Below are 8,530 nucleotides of genomic sequence, written 5' to 3' on the forward strand. Positions count from 1 at the left end.
AATTGTTGTTGTATTCAGGTCTAGTCTTGTTGTCAACTCCGTCAATTTCTTTGAGTTCTCTGTAGACTGTTTAGTGAGTTCTGCAGATTGCTTGGTAAGTACTTCTAGTGACTGATTTATTTTAAGCAGGGCCTGTGTCATTGACTCCATTGATGCTGCTGTTATTTTTTCTTGTGCAGCTGCTGCTCCTGATAAGGAGCCTCTTTTTTGAGCTTGTTTTTGAGCCTGCTTTGTTTTACTTCTTGTTGAAATCTCTTCTGGCGGGTTGCTCATAACTCAAGGTCATTCACACAGGAAAGTTGCAAGTAGAAAATCCCACTGGATACTCCGTAATGTAACTAAAGCCCTCTAGAGGAGGAAATTGTAACCGTCCAAAGGCACCCAGAACAAAGAAACAGAAAGTCCAAAGGCAAAAGTCCCATTAAAAGTCTTTAGTTTGTAGCACTTTACTGTTAAAATTGTAATCCACCAAAGTCCCGAGTATGTTTCAAAATAAGTCTTATTTTGTAGCCGCTGTCCTTTGACAGCTCACTTGACAGTTCCTTTTTTCAGGCGATCGCTGCTCCGGCAGCCTGGCCAGAAGTATCAGCAGCAGAGGTTTTTTATTCCTTATCCCTTTCTTTTGCAGGTTAAATTAATTCTGTTTCCTCCCCCCCTTCTCCTGCACAACAGGGGGGAGATCCTTTCGATGTCTGGTTTAATAAGAGTTAAAAGGAAGGTCCATTTAAACACAGCTTAGTCTTTTCATTGCTCCATTAATCATGCAGTTCCGGGAGGCTGACTTCCTTAATTTTGCCTTCCCGTTTTCAGCCAAATCTTCTAAATTTTTTAAGTCCCGTCTTACTTTTGCAGTCTTACTCACGGGTATTGTTGTTGCCAATCGTTGATTTCAGAAAGGAATCGGCGCTCTCCGTTAATGGCGACGCGGCTTCACTCCGTAAGCTGGGTAGCGATCCTCAGCACCGCGCTCACCCCGATGCCGCTCCGGAGCCTTTAAAAAGGCTCTTTCACGATGCCGGGGGGGCGCAAAGGTGCCCACCGAATCTCCTTGCTCACAGGCTTCAGCGCCTGTGATTTTAGGGGTCCCCCGCTTGCCGTAGCGGGTAAGACCCGAACTTACGGAGCAGTCCTGCCTCGGAGCTTGAGGCTAGGACCGCCATCAAACGCTGGCGCCGACCGGAAGTGGTTTGGGTTTTGTTTTAAAGGGAAGCATGTTATGCACATCAGCAGACAGCAATGATCTTAGACTTTTAATTAGTGCTGAACTGAAAAGATCTCAGCGGAGCTCAATTTGAGGGGTGGTGGTGTAAAAATAGCCCTCTGAAACTACAGGTAATTTTGGGGGGGGAGGGTGGATTCAACACAGCCTCAAAGCATATAGCCTGGAGCACCTCAGCTAGACTGTCACAACTGATCACACCCTTCTGAATAACCACGGCAGGCTACACACCAGCACCTGTTTTTAAATAGCTTTGAAACGTGGGAATCAATACAGGTTCTAAAAATGAAAAATGAGCAATGCCCAACCATTGTAATTGTTTCTCCTTGCTAAATCTTTATCAATCTGAAGGGAAAGTGTCAACAATAAAGACAGTATCAATTCCAACATTATTTAAGAGCTACAACATCCTCCCAAAAATAAGGGTAGCTGGGGTGTGAATAAGGGCACTTTTTAAATGAGTTGTTGTTGTTGTTGTTGTTGTTGTTGTTGTTGTTTCTTGGCATTACTTCCCTGCCTTAATTTTTTCATGTCCCATTTCATGAAACTGTTTTCTGGCACTGAGGTTAATCTGGATTAAGTGGATATAGATGTCTTGCAGGTTAGACCAGGCGGGTTGGAAAGCAGGAGGAAGGGGTTCTGCTGCTGCTAGGAAACGTTTCATTTCCAAAAGCAATACAGTGGTACCTTGGTTTGCAACCATTTTGGATTACGATCATTTTGGATTACAACCATGTCAAACCCAGAAGTGTGTGTCTCTTTTTTTGGATTACAACCCATTTTGGGGGGATTACAAACCTTTTTTGGGGGGGAGGCCCCATTGGCAAAAGCGCACCATGGGTTACAATATGTTTTGGTTTACAACCAGACCTCCGGAATGGATTATGGTTGCAAACCAAGGTACCACTGTAGGTACCAAGCTGAAGTAGACAGCTTTCTCAGACCTGAATACCCTGAATACCCATGGGTAGGCAAACTAAGGCCCTGGGGCTGCATCCGGCCCAATCGCCTTCTAAATCTGGCCCGTGGATGGTCCAGGAATCAGCATGTTTTTACATGAGAGAATGTGTCCTTTTATTTAAAATGCATCTCTGGGTTATTTGTGGGGCCTGCCTGGTGTTTTTACATGAGTAGAATGTGTGCTTTTATTTAAAACACATCTCTGGGTTATTTGTGGGGCATAGTAATTCATTTGTGTGTGTTTTTCAAAATATAGTCCAGCCACCCACAAGGTCTGAGGGACAGTGGACTGGCCCCCGCTGAAAAAGTTTGCTGACCCCTGTCTTAACCCATGAGCAGAGTGGGTGATTATCTTTTAGACACTCTTTACACATTGCCAGCAGCCCTTACATTACTACTTTGAAATATGTTGGATGTGGTATGGACAGCAGGTTCAGGGATTTAGCCCAGTAGCCTCAGCTCTGGAAAAGAGAAGTTCTGGGAATCAAGATGACTAGGTTCTCCACTTTGCTCCTACATAAAATCTACCAGATTATCCAGGCATCTGGTTGGCCACTGTAAAAACAGGATGCTAGATGGGCTATTGGGTTGATCCAGCAAGCTTCTCTTACGTTCTTATGCCAGGTGCTGTTGGACTTCAATTCCCACAGTCTGTAGCCTACATGGGCAATGATTAAAGATGCTGGGGGTTGTAGTCTGGCGGTAGCTGGAAGGCCAAAGGTTCCCTATTCCTGGAGGCACTTAGGACTTCATCCAAGCCAGCAAGCTAGTTCCAAACTAGGCCTAGCTATAAATGCTTGTTCATTTTGTTTAAAGCAGCATGGGTCATGTATGAACTGTAGGAAATTCGTGGCAGAATTATTTGAGGAAAATGAAAATTGGGAATGGGAAGAAGGAGGAAGCACACAAGCATGTCATCCCATTAATTCACATCTCATGCTGCGTGTGAGTTTGAGGGCCCGGCACTACATGGCAGATATTTGACAGATAAGCCTATCTAATCACTGAGCACTTTAAAGAAGTTTCATTAGCAGTGCCTAAAAATAAGGAAGGCTGTACACCCGTTGAGTGGCACAGAAAGCTAATAATCCATCAGGGTGTAAATGACAGATGTATCCTAGGTATCTGCTTCAATCCATACCCAACCTCATTAAAATATCAATTTGCAATTCAGAAACGAAGGGGGGAACTCCAATGTCGCAGTTCTGCTTATGGAACAGCTTTTGGTTCAGTAGAGGCATCTGCCAACATGAGGGAAAGCAAGGCAATTTTCATCTAGTCACCCTTCCCACTTCAGGATCCCCCCGTCGTGCCTCAAAATCTTGTCAAGGGTCAGAGGAACCTCCAGAGCAGCATCGAGGGTGGCACAGGTAGGCTTGACGAGAAATGTCTCCCCTTCTCTCTCAGCACTCTCTGAATGCTGTTGGACTCCAACTCCCATCAGCCCCAGCCAGGACAGCCATAGTTAGCCGTATTGGGAGTTGTAGTCAAGCAACATTGATGCTCATGGCAGATTGATTCTGCATTCCCCAGTGGGCGTGTCCATTCAAAAAGAGATGTAGGCAGTGGTCCCAGCAATGGAAGTGGGCGGGTGTTGTGTCTGGGCATGGAACAGGATTGCAATCCCCATTTCCTTCTTCGTTCGCCTGGGGTATGTGTGAACCTAATTGAGGGGAGGGGTTTTCAAATGCGTATCAAGGAATCACACCCTACCCTTTGTGGGAGGCGGGATTCCAGAATCAATCTAGATAGAAAGCAGCCTGTTGAGGAAAAGCATGAACAATTCCAGATTGAGGAGAAAGTATGACTATTCTTATTACCCCACCCTTCATCCTAAGGTCCCAGGGCAGTGTTATATTAAAACACAGTATTAAAAACACTTTAAAACAACTTACAGCTACAGGCACATTACCACTTGTGTGTGATCAGCACATGCACGCACAGCTGACACGTGCACCAATTTTGGCGCACAAAGGGGGTGAAGTGGGAGTGGGACGGACTTGCCCGCATCCCCCTGGGAACAGAACCCCTGGATAAATGGGGATTCCCCTGTACATTTTTGTGCTACAAACAGGTTAGCTGTAGGATGCCACCTTAAACCAAGCCAGAGTCCTGTCTACGTTGGCTGGCAGAGGCGGTCTGGGGTTTCAACCGAGGGACATCCCACCTCTGAGTGGAGATACTATTGGGGATTGAACCTGGGACCTTCCTAAATGCAAGGCAGATGCTCTGCCACTGAGCTACAGTGGTACCTCAGGTTACAGACACTTCAGGTTACAGACTCCGCTAACCCAGAAATAGTACCTCGGGTTAAGAACTTTGCTTCAGGATGAGAACAGAAATTGCATGGTCGTGGCATGGCAGGCCCCATTAGCTAAAGTGGTTCTTCAGGTTAAGAACAGTTTCAGGTTAAGAACGGGCCTCCGGAATGAATTAAGTTCTTAACCCGAGGTACCACTGTACACTGCTTCCCCTCTAAAGCACGACTAGTTGACTGGGACATTATTTCTCTGGGGTGGAAACGCTCCACAATATTTTTCTGTCACGGCCAAGTATTGCATTATTGCATGCAGATAAGTGAGCAAGGTTTCTCAGTGTTGCACTCCCTCAGCACCCATGTTCTGTGGGACCAGCACAGCAGTGCTCTCCTGATACACCGAGATTCACGCCAAGAAATTGGTACTTGCCAAGTAAGAAAGAAATAACTTCCACTAATTAGGAGTGAATATGGGGTGGGGGGCCCAGGCAGCTGACAGCACTTTCTTTGCCCTATAAAAAAAAAAAATTCTTTCCGAACACATGATAATATACTGCTGTTGGCAGGCTGGCTGTATTATAATACTTAATTATCACTTCTGACAAGATAAATCAAGCACGTATTTTTAAAATTTCACATAAGCTAGCATGATACTCTGTTTCACCTCTTTCTTGGCTTGCAAGTGAAAAGGACAGTAGCAAAGTTGAGGCCATTTCAGTATTTAACTTGATATACATATATAGATAAAAGAATTATAATCAGCCATGACCCTAATTCTCGATGCCCTACACACCCACACCCTAGGTAAAACACAATTGGCCCACTAGATGTGGCAGGACTACAACTCCCATCATCCCTGCTTCCCTGATGGGAGTTTGAGTCCCTCAGATCTGAAGGGCCACGGAACCCTCAACTTTGTATGACGCTGTGGTTTAGACTTTAGAGGCAAGGTTGGCTTCCCCCACCCCCAAAACGAGATTGGGAGATGTTTATTTAAGAGTAATTCAGCTAATAATCTTTTCTCTCTCCTCAGCACCAACACCCTCCCACTTAAATGTAATTTTGACATCCATTTCTTTTTTGACTAGATAATACTAGATTATAAAATTACAAGGTAGTAGCTTAAACATGTTTAAAAGGAAGTATGCCAGCAGTGAAGAAGAAGAAGAAGAAGAAGAAGAAGAAGAAGAAGAAGAAGAAGAAGAAGAAGAAGAAGAAGAAGAAGAAGTAGTAGTAGTAGTAGTAGTTAGGCAGAATTAAGGGGAAGAACGTTTTGTGGTATTCATGCTTTATTCAGAGCAGACCCATTGAAATTAATGGGCATGTTAGGTCCATTCATTTCAACAAGTCTACTCCAAGTGAAATTAAGCTGAAAACCACCCTTAGAAATTATAGAGAATATTTTAACACAAGCCTGCCTCTTTATAGACAGATCTCCCAAATCTACACTATTCATTTTGGGGTAAAAAAAGGTAAAAGGACCCCTTACCATTAGGTCCAGTCATGACTGACTCTGGGGTTGCGGCGCTCATCTCGCTTTATTGGCCGAGGGAGCTGGCGTACAGCTTCCGGGTCATGTGGCCAGCATGACTAAGCCACTTCTGGTGAACCAGAGCAGCGCACAGAAACGCCGTTTACCTTCCCGCCGGAAGCTTTCGAACTGCTAGGTTGGCAGGAGCAGGGACCGAGCAACAGGAGCTCACCCTGTCGTGGGGATTTGAACCACCGACCTTCTGATCAGCAAGTCCTAGGCTCTGTGGTTTAACCCACAGCGCCACTATTGTCAGGGCCAAAATATTAAGCATTGTTGCATCACACCAACATCCAAATCTCTTAAGGAACAACATGCTAAATCATCATGTGAAGGACTAATCTGTGACACACCAGGTGTTATAAGGACCTCCCATTAGCCCCAGTCAGCATGATCCAGTTTTACCAGCTGATTTGAAGATAAAGCACTCTGTCTTACACTTTAGATATACTTTCTAAAAAACATGAAGAGTCCTTCATAGACCAACCAGGAAAGTGGGTCAGATGTGTTATAATATACAGTTACTGACTTATACTCAAACCAAAAAACAAACTATTTTTAAGGAAAATTGTCTATGTCCAATAAATTCTGGACATATTGCTACCCTATCCCTTTTCTCCTGTTTCCTCAAAGACACTGCAGCTGACTATGGCTCCCAGCTCATGTAGAAAAATCATGTGAATGGAAAATCTCTCCAAAATGGGATTTCTGCTGCGTTTGCTAATGCAAGGACTGCATGATTCTTTTGTAAGGAAACCAAGTTCTTTCTTTTTAAGTCTTTTGGAACCATTTTTCTTCTTTATCATTCCTGTCAACAGATGGAGACTTGTTTGCTTTAACTTCTGAAAGCCTGTAAAATCTTCACTTATTTGCAAAGCAGTCTGTAATTTATTCTAGCCTAAGTATTTCTCCTGGGGAATGTTTGTTTAAAGAAGAATGAGGGCAGGTGTAAAATCTAACAAAGCTTTATTGTGCTTGGTAGCAATCACCACTGTATTAACTCTGCTAGGAGAAAGAATATCTCTTCCAAAACTCTCTAACAGGCTGTGGCCCATTAGCGTAGACAGCACTGAGCAAGATGGAATCGTGATTTGATTTGTCATAAAGGAGCTACTGTATCTGTGATCCTATGCACAGCAGCTGCTTCCTGTCAGACTACAACCCTAACCCCACAGACCTAGAAGTCATGGTTAGGATTGTTGGTATCTGAAAGCATGAAGTGTAGGCACCATCATCAAGTCAAGTCCTGCCACTCCGAGGGCAGTGGTGGACAAGCTAAGGTCCCAAGGAATGCTCTGAAGGTATATGAGGCCACCCCCTTCCCTTGCTGAAGCTAAGCAGGTCGTGATGTGGTCAGTGCCTGAAGGGGAGACTGCACGATGACCTCATGAACTCCACCTTGGGTTCCGTAGGAGCCAACTCCTAGGGATCGTGGGGGCTTTGGCCCCCACAATAAAATATTTAAGGGGGGTGGGGCCCCACTAAGTTTACGGACATTCCCATTCAAATGATGTGTGTGGAATTATGTGATCAATTATGAGGGGCAGGACTTACCTGGGCCCCCACAATATTTTATTCAAGTTGGCACCCCTGTTGGGTTCCATGGTGGAAGAAAAGTTACATGTAAATGTGATAAAATAAATAGCAAGAAACATTAAACTGCAGTATGCCTCACCCAGATGAATGAAAACCTTGAAATGAAAAGTTAGGCATTAGAACCAAGTAGTATTCAAGTTCTCATGAAAAACAGGCTTCAGGCAGCTTTAAGTTTGGCAAACCCAAAGAAACTAATCCATATTAACTCTGAAAACTAGGCGGACTATTTGAAAAGCAGCTGGAACCTTGATGCAAAAGATGTTCAATAGGAACAGTCCCTGTTTTATTTTGGAAACACATCTCTTTTTCTCGTTTGAAAAAGAGAGGGGGGAATGTTCATTTATCTCAGCTTCTTCTCTCTCTCTCTCTCTCTCTGCCCCCACCCCCATCTCCCTCTCCAAAAAAAGCTGAATGCACAAGAGTAAACGGCAAGGTGACAATATATTCCAGCATCGATCGCTCTTAACTTGCCTTTTTAATCATTTATCAAAGGGGGGGGGGGGTTTGAAGAGCAGCTCTGGAGTTACTGATTTGCCACAAAGGACCATTCACAAGCCCCCAAGGCACACAGCTACTTACACGGAGAAAGTATTTTACATTCCACTTTATTGACCAAGATGAAGACATCTAAATATCAGCGCTTAGTTCTACGAGCATCTGCGTTGACAAGAAGTCTTCAGGGAAGAGTAAAGGCATGGTGGGGAAACAGAAGCACAGGCCTTTCCGCTGCCAGAGAAAAAGATGAATTACAGTTCAGCCTGTAAAAATGGTATACTAGTTCATATATAAAAAAGGAGTAATGAGCTATGATCATTATTTCATTAAAAACAAAACTCTGCTTTTTCAGTACACATATCTAGGAACGCTGGATATCTAGGAGGGCAGAGAGGCGGAGGGAACTGGTTTCTCCCAGGAGGAGTGCTCGCCTTAAGGCCAGGAGAGGCAGGTCACCTGGGGGCCAGGACCG

This window comes from Podarcis erhardii, assembly GCF_964252035.2.
Source record: "Podarcis erhardii genome assembly, chromosome: 7".
Classification (NCBI taxonomy): domain Eukaryota; kingdom Metazoa; phylum Chordata; class Lepidosauria; order Squamata; family Lacertidae; genus Podarcis; species Podarcis erhardii.